This window comes from Ranitomeya imitator, chromosome 3 (assembly GCF_032444005.1).
Source record: "Ranitomeya imitator isolate aRanImi1 chromosome 3, aRanImi1.pri, whole genome shotgun sequence".
NCBI classification, from domain to species: domain Eukaryota; kingdom Metazoa; phylum Chordata; class Amphibia; order Anura; family Dendrobatidae; genus Ranitomeya; species Ranitomeya imitator.
This window is the reverse complement of record NC_091284.1, coordinates 142720349-142732586: the sequence shown is the minus strand read 5'-3', so window position 1 is coordinate 142732586 and position 12238 is coordinate 142720349.

The window sequence follows — 12238 nt, the reverse complement described above, 5'->3', positions numbered from 1 at the left end:
CTCTGGCGCTAGTATAATGTTAGGGCTCGCGGAACGCACCAAATAATAAGATAGGTAGAATAAGGTGCGTTCACAGTCCGTGGTCCACCGTGCAGAGATGGAACCTGCTGCCAAGTAATGACGGACTATATGGCGGTACAATGTGACTACACACACGGGTTAACTTCACCCTGTGTAAAGGAAGCGAACCCTGTTAAGTCACAGGGCCGCGGTACCACACACAAGAGCACAAGCAAGGAGTCTCCGAGCTCAGTCCTAAGACTTGGGATCTAAGTCTGTGTAGACTACTTGCGGTCGACACCACAACTGGGGTGTCAGCGTAACCAAAATAATAACTAAAGAATGCACGAGAGTGCATGCGGTGCAGCACTGGCGGACGCCACTAACCTCCCAGGCTTAGGTCAGGAAAGCGTTGTGAAAGCGCACAGCGCCGCACTGATGGACACAGCAACTAGACGCTGTATTGGTGTGTAACATGCTGTTGGGTAAGTCGGGCGCTAGACAGCAATCATACACCTTCCGCGAACAGTCATCCAATAGGGAGGGTTTTTTAAAGAACGACTTTCACTCACAACACACACACGTTTACAAATGTACACTAGCGCATGGCCGTGCGGTCATGCAAAGCTTATATAGCTGCAGCACGTTCAGGACCTTCCAATAAAGGACCAATGGGAAGCTGCCACAGAAGTTTAGCACCTTCAAGACCTTCCTGGAGGACCAATGGGAACCGTTGCAGCATCTGAGCATGTGACCCTCGATCTCCAACGGGAGATCTCACCCTGGGCATGCTCAGAAGGAAAAAAGCAGGACTTAGTCCCAAAAGCGTCTGCTCACGGCTGCCCAGCACTGGCTTCAATGGCAGAAGCTGGAAAAGCAGCAGTAACCCTATGCACCCTATGCCAGATGGCGACTCAAATCACCACCCCGTAGGTTGACAATCAGATGGTCAATGCCCTTAATCCAGAGGGATCACAGGAGAGATGTAACTTAAAGTGTCTAGGAATGGTCTTTAGACACTCCACATTGTCCACTTTGGCAGCCGCCAAAATGTCTCGAACATGTTCACGTGCCCTAATTTTAAGGGCACGTGTTGTGAGCCCAATGTATATTTTATTACAGGGGCATGTCCCATGGTATACCACCATTGTAGTCAGGCAGTTGATTGTATGCGTGATGGTAAACGCACGGCCATCTGACGCAAGAAAATGAGTGGCAGAATCAATATTTGGGCACGCAATGCAATTGCCACATGGTCTACAACCCCATCGGGGGCAGTTGATTTTAGATCCACTGGAAAAAATTGGAGGAGGAGGCACCGGTTGGAAGTAGCTCCTGACAAGGTGATCACCTAAATTTTTAGATCTACGCGCCGTAACGCTTTGTGGATCGTGGTTACAGTAAAAGAAGCATTAAAATAGCGTACAACAGGGCCAAGCACTCAGTCGGCACCAACTTCTCTTTTCATCCAAGCCAATCAAATTTACAAACCAGGTTAGACTTGTTACACAGTATCATTCTAGGTATGGGGAGATGACAGACATACTGGCCAAACACTGGTCTATTTTGCTTGCTGACCCTGTCCTTAAACAGTACCTGCCTTCTCACCCATCTTTCAGGGCTTGGCTGGGTCTCTGCTGTCCCCTCCGTTCATGTGATCTCACGTGGGCAGTCCTTGGTGACGCGATCCTCGGCCTCGCTTGACGCCCTTGGTGTCGCCCTGTCTTCTGGATGCAGCCGACTACGCATGCGCCGATATATGGGTCATTCTCTTACGGCTATTCGGATTGGCCATCATAGCCTTTAAAATGCTGATTCTAATCCATGATGCCATACCCCTGGAAGAAGGCACGTAGCCGAAACGTGCGTTGGGGAGGGTGGCATCGTGGTCTCCGCAGGTAAACCCTCTTATTACTTTAATTTATGTTTATTTATGCACGTCCTTTATGGACATAGCTATTCCTTGTTGGTGCCTTATACACTTAGTATTTATTTAAGCACTCTGACATCTTGCATGTTTGCTTCATTTGGGTACAGATAAACAAGGTCTTTTGTGATCTACTTTATGCATTATGGTTTACCTGGTGGATATCACGTTGCCACCTTTCATGGTGTGTTCTCTGTCATTTTTCCTGTGTTTCTGTTTTGTTATGATTTTACTTTTGGCTCAATAAAATTTATTACCCTTTTTCAGTAATTGGTTCTTTTGGTGCTTTCTTTCTTTTTTGGTTATTTGTATTTATATGCACTGGACATTATGATTTATTTCCTGGCACCCCTTCTATTTTAGTGTGGATGTTTTTGTCTGGTTTGTGATTTAGCACGTAGTAATAGCACAGCCCCGTGATGTAGTATATAAGGCAACACCTAAAATGGGTGACACTGGTTGTCTGAGATCAGATTTTGGAAGTAAAAGGGTCAGTGAGTCACGCAGCAGAGTAGACCCAGGCTCAGCAGCAGGCTGCATCCCATATTCCCCCTCCCCCGCCCCCGCAAAGCGCAGACGAGTCACTGACTCACTCACTGCTTCGCCGGCCCATCCATCGCCTTCGTTGTGAACACAGCAGGAGAGGGTGCCGTCTGTCCTCACTGCAGCATAGCTGCTGCTCGTCTTCCCCTGCTTGGCGCTGCCGCTGCTGGACCTGTCCTCATGTCCTGGACCTGGATGGTGGACGCTGGACGACGTGGGGCTCTCTCTGTCTTCTTGCTCTTAAGATGAGGAGCCAACCGGAAGTAACAGGAGAGATGACCCAGCGTCACCTGGAAATGTATTGTGTATCCATGGTGAGGGTCGGCGGAGGTGAGTATTGCTGCTATTGCAGCTGCGCAGTGCCAGGCGCCAGCGAAATGGCTCAGACAGAGCTCTGTGCCCCCTGCAGCCGAGGCGTCGCCGGGCGCCGGGGGTGATGTCGGATTTGATATGAGTCACTGTAGACACTGTCACACACACAGCAGGGATGTAGTGAGTGTACTACCATAAATGCCCCCCCCCCCCGTCTCGCCAGGGCCCCGGCACTTGTCCGGGTGCTGGCGCCAGCCCTGATGGTGGTTCAGAGTCCACGCTGCCCAAGGTTCAAAGATACCATCACACACGAAGGTGAAGCAAGAATGCAGATTATTTTGTCAATGTGTTTCAAGGTTTTCGAACCTCTTTATCAGAACCAAACCACAAATGACTCTGAATCACCATATTCATTATTAATTGCATCGTACCTCCTTGGTGGTCCTGCTTCAGCTTTTACATGGTTCTATAGGAATTGTGACTGTCACAACCCCATTAGATGAACATACCTAGAATATTTTATACCACTCAGTTATCAAATAAGATCCTCTTTGCTCTTTGTATTTCTTCTTAAACTTTGTCATCATTGTCCTCATTTTTCTTTTTAACTTTGAAGTGAAAGTATTTCCACATATTGTTGCTACATGGCATATGTTTATTTTATACAAGCATGCAAAACAATTATTTTAGCATAACTTTTACTAAAGAATTATAACAGACACATTTTTTAGGATTTCTTTAATGGTTCCATTGTGGCTAAAGGTAGCTGTCAGTAATTCAACAATTTTCATTGCCTTTTGTCATATTATGCTATCATAATTTTTTTCTTTGACCAAATGACTCCTATTTGCACCTGACATTTATCTTTTACATTTTCTCTACTTCACATAGAAAGGATAATAAATCATGAGTAAAATGTTAGTTCATTAAAACCATAACATTTTCTCTCCTCTTCATTTAACCTCCCCTTAACTTTGCGAGAACCCTTCAAAAACAAAAAGGTCAAGTGAAACATTAAACATTCCATTTGTTAGCATTATTACAGCCTTTCACTCTGCACGGGTTACAAACTCACCACATAACTCTTTACATTTGTGGCTAAAGGTTTCTTTCTGTTCCTTATAATAAACCGTTAGTAACCACAGATCATGACTTCCAAAGAAAATTAAAGTATGACAAGTACAGCTTTCTATAAATTGTGCTTCATTATGGTTTATGATCCACCAAGTTAAAAAGTCATATAAGTCAATGGCTTGGCAAGTTGTCAATGGTTTCAGTTGATTTGACAAAAGATGCATAATGAAAATCTAAAAAATATATACAAAGGTACAGCAACCCATACCTTAAAGGGACACTGTCACCTGAATTTGGAGGGAACAATCTTCAGCCATGGAGGCGGGGTTTTGAGGTTTTTGATTCACCCTTTCCTTACCTGCTGGCTGCATGCTGGCTGCAATATTGGATTGAAGGTCAATCTCTGTCCTCCATAGTCCACGCCTGCGCAAGGCAGGATTGCCTTGTGCAGGCATGTACTACGGAGGACAGAGAATGAACTTCAATCCAATATTGCAGCCAGCATGCAGCCAGCGGGTAAGGAAAGGGTGAATAAAAAACCCCGCCTCCATGGCTGAAGATTGTTCCCTCCAAATTCAGGTGACAGTGTCCCTTTAAACAAAAGTGCAAAATTACTGTATTTAACTCTTTAAGGGATCAACTTTTCATTTTTGCCCCTGGCTCACTCTCCACATTTGATCCCATCACAGAAGAAGAAGTCTCCAAGCTCCTCTCCTCTTCTCGTCCGACTACATGCACTACCGACCCCATTCCCTCACATCTCCTCCAGTCTCTCTCTCCAGTTGTCACAAGTCACCTAACTACAATCTTTAATCTCTCCCTCTCCTCTGGCATTTTCCTCTCCTCCTTCAAACACTCTATCATTACTCCATTACTAAAGAAACCCACCCTTGACCCATCCTGCATAAACAACTACAGACCGGTCTCCAATCTCCCCTTCATCTCTAAACTCTTGGAGCACCTGATATACTCCCGCCTTACCCGTTACCTCTCCACCCACTCCCTCCTAGACCCTTCACAGTCCGGTTTCCGCCCCCTACATTCGACAGAAACTGCACTCATCAAAGTGACCAATGACCTTCTGACAGCAAAACGTAATGGTGACCACTCTCTGCTCATTCTTCTCGACCTTTCTGCAGCTTTTGACACTGTTGACCACCCTCTCCTTCTCTCTAGGCTCCAGTCACTAGGCATTAAGGACACTGCTCTCTCCTGGTTCTCCTCCTACCTTTCTGACCGCTCCTTCAGTGTTCTGTTCTCTGGCTCCACTTCATCTCCTCTTCCTCTCACTGTTGGGGTACCTCAGGGCTCAGTCCTTGGCCCCCTTCTGTTCTCTCTTTACACGGCCCCAATTGGACAGACCATCAGCAGATTTGGCTTTCAGTACCATCTTTATGCCGACGACACACAACTATATACGTCATCCCCTGACCTTACCCCCGCTGTACTACAGAACGCCACTGACTGTCTGTCCGCAGTCTCCAACATCATGTCCGCTCTCTATCTGAAACTCAACCTCTCCAAAACTGAACTTCTTCTGCTCCCACCATCTACTAACCTCCCTAAATCTGACATTTCCCTCTCCGTGGGTGGCACCATAATAACACCCCGGCAGCAGGCGCGCTGTCTGGGTGTTATGTTTGACTCCGATCTCTCCTTCACCTCCCATATACAATCTCTTGCCCGCTCGTGCCGCTTACACCTAAAGAACATCTCTAGAATCCGCCCTTTTCTCACCATGGAGACAGCTAAAACCCTCACTGTCGCCCTGATCCACTCCCGCCTGGATTACTGTAACGCTCTATTAATTGGCCTCCTCCTCACTCGACTTTCCCCTCTCCAGTCCATCCTTAATGCAGCAGCCAGGGTCGTCCATCTGGCTAATCGTTACTCGGACGCGTCCGCTCTTCGCCAGTCGTTACACTGGCTACCCATTCATTACAGGATACAATTCAAAGTACTTGTTCTCACCCACAAAGCTCTCCACAGTGCGGCACCCCCTTACATTTCCTCCCTCATTTCTGTCTATCAGCCTAACAGACCACTGCGCTCTGCAAATGACTTTCGATTAACCTCTGCACTAATCCGTACCTCCCACTCCCGACTCCAAGACTTCTCCCGTGCTGCGCCAATCCTCTGGAATGCTCTACCCCAAGATATTAGGACCATCCATAATTTGCATAGTTTTAGGCGCTCGCTCAAAACACATTTGTTCAGAGCGGCCTATCACGTTCACTAATCAAAGTTATGTTATGTTTGTGTGTGTGTAGCCCATTCACTATCCCCATCTATTCCCCAACCCCTGAAGATGGCTGGACCATGATTGTAAATACATCATTGTAAATACACACCTGTACTTTGCATCTCCCCCACCTCATTGTAGATTGTAAGCTCTCACGAGCAGGGTCGTCTTATTTTGCTTTAATTATTGTATTGTTAACGTTGTTACTTATGACTTTTGTGTTTGAAACTGTTAAACTGTAAAGCGCTGCAGGATATGTTGGCGCTATATAAATAAAGATTATTATTATTTATCTTTTTTATTCCCCTTTTTTCTATAGCCTTCATTTATTTTTGCATCAATATAGCTAGTTGAAGTTTTTAATGACACCCTTCATTTTACGAAAATACTGATCAACTTTTCATTTTTGCACTTATGTTTTTTATTCCCCTTTTTTCTATAGCCATCATTTATTTTTGCATCAATATAGCTAGTTGAAGTTTTTAATGACACCTTTCATTTTACGAAAATACTGAAAAATAGAAATAAATTCCAAGTGCTGTGAAATGGCAGAAAAAATACTCAATTTTGCAATAATTTTTTAAAGATTTGTTTTAACAGCATTCATTGTATGGCAAAAATAAACTAGCAATATTAACCCCTTAATCCCATTGGACGTACTATCCCGTCAAGGTGACCTGGGACTTAATTCCCAGTGACAAGATAGTACGTCCAGCGTGATCAGCTGCACTCACGGGGGTAGCACGGCCGATCGCGGCTGGGTGTCAGCTGACCATCGCAGCTGACATCCGGCACTATGTACCAGGAGCGGTCACAGACCGCCCCGGTACATTAACCCCCAGCACATTGCGACCAAACATGATCGCAGTGTTCTGGCAGTATAGGGAAGCATTGCGCATGGAGGGGGCTCACTGCGGGCTTCCCTGAGATCCTCAGAGCAACACGATGTGATCGCGTTGCTCTGAGGGTCTCCTACCTTCTTCTCCCTGCAGGCCCCAGATCCAAAATGGCTGCGGCCCTGCATCCAGGTCCTGCTCAGAGCTGGTGCTGGGAAGCCTCCCTGCTTTGCTGTGTGATCGCTGATCTGACACAGTGCACAACAAAGTGTCAGATCAGCGATCTGTCACTTTACTGTGATGTCTCCCCCTGGGGCAAAGTAAAAAAGTTAAAAAAAATATTTACATGTGTAAAAAAAAAAATAATTCCTAAATAAATAATAATAGTAATAAAAAAATTGTTCCAATAAATACATTCCATTATCTAAATAATAAAAAAACAATACAAGTACACATATTTAGTATCGCCGTGTCCGTAATGACCCGACCTATAAAACTGTCCCACTAGTTAACCCCTTCAGTGAACATCGTAAAAACAAGGTAAAAAACAATGCTTTATTATCATATCGCCGAACAAAAAGTGGAATAGCACGCAATCAAAAAGACAGATATAAATAGCCATGGTACCGCTGAAAACGACATCTTGTCCCGCAAAAAACGAGCCACGATACAGCATCATCAGCGAAAAAATAAAAAGTTATAGTCCTCAGAATAAAGCGATGCAAAATAATTATTTTTTCTATAAAATAGTTTTTATCGTATAAAAGTGCCAAAACATAAAAAATGATATAAATGAGTAATCGTACTGACTGAAAGAATAAAATTTCTTTATCCATTTTACCAAATGCAGAATGGTATAAACGCCCCCCCAAAAAGAAATTCATGAATAGCTGTTTTATGATCATACTGCCTCACAAAAATCGGAATAAAAAGCAATCAAAAAATGACACGTGCCCGAAAATGTGACCAATAAAAACGTCAACTCGTGGCACAAAAGACAAGACCATACATGACTCTGTGGACCAAAATATGGAAATATTATAGCTCTCAAAATGTGGCAATGCCAAAAAATATTTTTTGCAATAAAAAGCATCTTTTAATGTGTGACGGCTGCCAATCATATAAATCCACTAAAAAAAAAAAGTCAATCAAACCCCCCTTCATCACCCCCTTAGTTAGGGAAAAATAAAAAAAATGTATTTATTTCCATTTTCTCATTAGGGTTAGGGTTAGGACGGCTGGAGTTAGGGCTAGGGTTAGGGTTAGGGCAAGGGTTAGGGTTAGGGCTCGGGTTAGGGTTATTGTCTCCAAGACTTTACACGTGCTGCGCCGATTCTTTGGAATGCACTACCTAGGTTAATACGATTAATCCCCAATCCCCACAGTTTTAAGCGTGCCCTAAAAACTCATTTGTTCAGACTGGCCTACCGCCTCAATGCATTAACCTAACGATCCCTGTGTGGCCTATTTATAATAAAAAAAAAAAAAGGTTCCTCGCATCATGTTCTCATACACTTTATGCAGTATTAGCCCTCTGTGTCTGTACTGCTACATACTTTGGCTGGTAACTGGTTCCTGCAGCTTTACATGAACACCTGAGCCTTACACTATAGCTGGTCCGAATAACTAAAGCAATTGTTACCATCCACCTCTCGTGTCTCCCCTTTTCCCCATAGTTTGTAAGCTTGCGAGCAGGGCCCTCACTCCTCCTGGTATCTGTTTTGAACTGTATTTCTGTTATGATGTAATGTTTATTGTCTGTACAAGTCCCCTCTATAATTTGTAAAGCGCTGCGGAATATGTTGGCGCTATATAAATAAAATTATTATTATTATTATTATTATTATTGTTAGGACTAGGGTTAGGGTTAGGGTTAGGGCTTGGGATAGGGCTAGAGTTAGGGCTAGGGTTTGGATTACATTTACGGTTGTGATTAGGGTTAGGGGTGTATCAGGGTTAGGGGTGTGGATACGGTTATGGTTGGGATTAGGGATAGGGGTGTGTTGGAGTTGGGGTTAAGGGTGTGGTTGAGATTAGGGTTAGGGGTGTGTTTGGGTTAGGGTTTCAGTTAGAATTGGGGGTTTCCACTGTTTAGGCACATCAGGGCTCCCCAAACGCGACATGTCATCCGATCTCAATTCCAGCCAATTCTGCGCTGAAAAGTAAAACAGTGCTCCTTCCCTTCCGAGCTCTCCCGTGTGCCCAAACAGGGGTTTACCCCAACATATAGGGTATCAGCGTAGTCAGGACAAATTGGACAACAACTTCAGGGGTCCAATTTCTCTTGTTAACCTTGGGAAAACAAAAATTTGGAGGGCTAAAAAAACATTTTTGTAGGAAAAAAATGATTTTTTATTTTCACAGCTCTGCGTTATAAACTGTAGTGAAATACTTGGGGGTTCAAAGTTCTCAAAACACATCTAGATAAGTTCCGTGGGGGGTCTAGGTTCCAATATGGGGTCACTTGTGGGGGTTTCTACTGTTTAGGTACATTAGGGGCTCTGCAAATGCAACGTGACGCCTGCAGACCAAGCCATCTAAGTCTGCATTCCAAATGGCACTCCTTCCCTTCCAAGCTCTGCCATGTGCCCAAACAGTGGTTCCCCCCACATATGGGGTATCAGCGTACTCAGGACAAATTGGACAACAACTTTTGGGGTCCAATTTCTCCTGTTACCTTTGGGAAAATACAAAACTGGTGGCTAAAAAATTATTTCTGTGGAAAAAAAGAAGTTTTTATTTTCACAGCACTGCGTCATAAACTGTATTGAACTATAAACATAAGGATGAATGACCTCGAGGAGATCAAAACATAAACTGTATTGAAACACTTGGGGGTTCAAAGCTCTCACAACACATCTAAATAAGTTCCTTATGGGGTCTACTTTCCAACATGGTGTCACTTGTGGGGGGTTTCCACTGTTTAGGCACATTTGTGGCTCTCCAAAAGCAACATGGAGTCCCATCTCTGCAATGCGCCCAAACAGTGGTTACCCCCATATATGGGGTATTGGGGTACTCAGGACAAATTGTACAACAACGTTTGGGGTCCATTTTCTCCTGTTACCCTTGGTAAAATAAAACAAATTGGAGCTGAAGTAAATTTTTTGTGAAAAAAAATTAAATGTTCATTGTTTTTAAACATTCCAAAAATTCCTGTGAAGCACCAGAAGGGTTAATAAACTTCTTGAATGTGGTTTTGAGCACCTTGAGGGGTGCAGTTTTTAGACTGGTGTCACACTTGGTTATTTTCTATCATATAGACCCCTCAAAATGACGTCAAATGTGATGTGGTCCCTAAAAAAAATGGTGTTGTAAAAATGAGAAATTGCTGGTCAACTTTTAACCCTTATAACTCCTTAACAAAAAAAAAATGTTGTTTCCAAAATTGTGCTGATGTAAAGTAGACATGAGGAAAATGTTACTTATTAAGTATTTTGTGTGACATATCTCTGTGATTTAATTGCATAAAAATTCAAATTTGAAAAATTGCGAAATGTTCAAAATTTTCACCAAATTTTCGTTTTCTTCACAAATAAACAGAGGTAATGTCAAAGAAATGTTACCATTATCATGATGTACAATATGTCTCTAGAAAACTTTGTCAGAATTACCGGGATCCGTTGAAGCGTTCCAGAGTTATAACTTCATAAAGGGACAGTGGTCAGAAATGTAAAAATTGACCCGGTCATTAACGTGCAAACCACCCTCGGGGCTTAAGGGGTTAATCTGTGATTCTCCAGGTTAGTATGAACGCAACAATACCAAATTTACATATTTTTTTTTTTTTTTTATTAGATGGTGAAAAAAAAGATAATATCAAGTTTTATGCTGACAGTTTCCAAGACCTGTAACATTTTTATTTTTCTGTTGAGGGAAATATATAAGGGTTGATTTTTGCATTCTGAGTGAATGGTTTTCCTAATAGTAGGGTGTGGTACATATGACATTTTTATTGCATTTACAGAGATAGGTCGGGATCACACAAGCGAGAAACACGTCCGTGTCTCGCATGTGAAATCCAAGCTCTGGTGCCGACACTTGGGAGCAGAGCGTACGGCTTCATGTGTTGCTATGTGGCCGCACGCTCCGCTCTGAAGTGCCGGCGCCAGAGTTTGGATTTCACATGCGAGACACGGAAGTGTTTCTCGCATGTGTGATCCCGGCCATATAGTGACACCGTCTTGATTTTATTAACTTACCATATGGGTTAATTCATTTAATATTTTGATAGACAACACTTTCACAGATGCAGTGATAAATATGTTATTTTTCCGCTATATTTATTTTTTGCTTTCCATGGGAAAAAATGGGGTGATATATTTTCATTTATTCATTTTTTCTATTTAAATCTTTTTTTTATTTTTTTACTTTGTTTTTTGGTTCACTTAGGCTACGTGAACTTGAGATTTCTTGATCAATTATACTATATACTGCAATACCACAGTATTGCAGCACATAGGGAAGATTACATAGTTACATAGTTATTAAGGTTGAAGGAAGACTATAAGTCCATCTAGTTCAACCCATAGCCTAACCTAATATGCCCTAACATGTTGATCCAGAGGAAGGCAAAAAAAAAACCCATGTGGCAAAGAGTAAGCTCCACATTGGGGAAAAAAATTCCTTCCCGACTCCACATACGGCAATCAGACTAGTTCCCTGGATCAACGTCCTATCGAGGAATCTAGTATATATACCCTGTAACATTATACTTTTCAAGAAAGGTATCCAGTCCCCTCTTAAATTAAAGTAATGAATCACTCATTACAACATCATACTGCAGAGAGTTCCATAGTCTCACTGCTCTTACAGTAAAGAATCCGCGTCTGTTATTATGCCTAAACCTTTTTTCCTCCAAACGCAGAGGATGCCCCTTGTCCCTGTTTCAGGTCTATGATTAAAAAGATCATCAGAAAGGTCTTTGTACTGTCCCCTCATATATTTATACATTAAAATAAGATCACCCCTTAGTCTTCGTTTTTCCAAACTAAATAGCCCCAAGTGTAATAACCTATCTTGGTATTGCAGACCCCCCAGTCCTCTAATAACCTTGGTCGCTCTTCTCTGCACCCGCTCTAGTTCAGCTATGTCTTTCTTATACACCGGAGACCAGAACTGTGCACAGTATTTTAAGTGTGGTCGAACTAGTGACTTGTATAGAGGTAAAATTATGTTCTCCTCATGAGCATCTATGCCTCTTTTAATGCATCCCATTATTTTATTTGCCTTTGTAGCAGCTGCCTGACACTGGCCACTGAATATGAGTTTGTCATCCACCCATACACCCAGGTCTTTTTCATT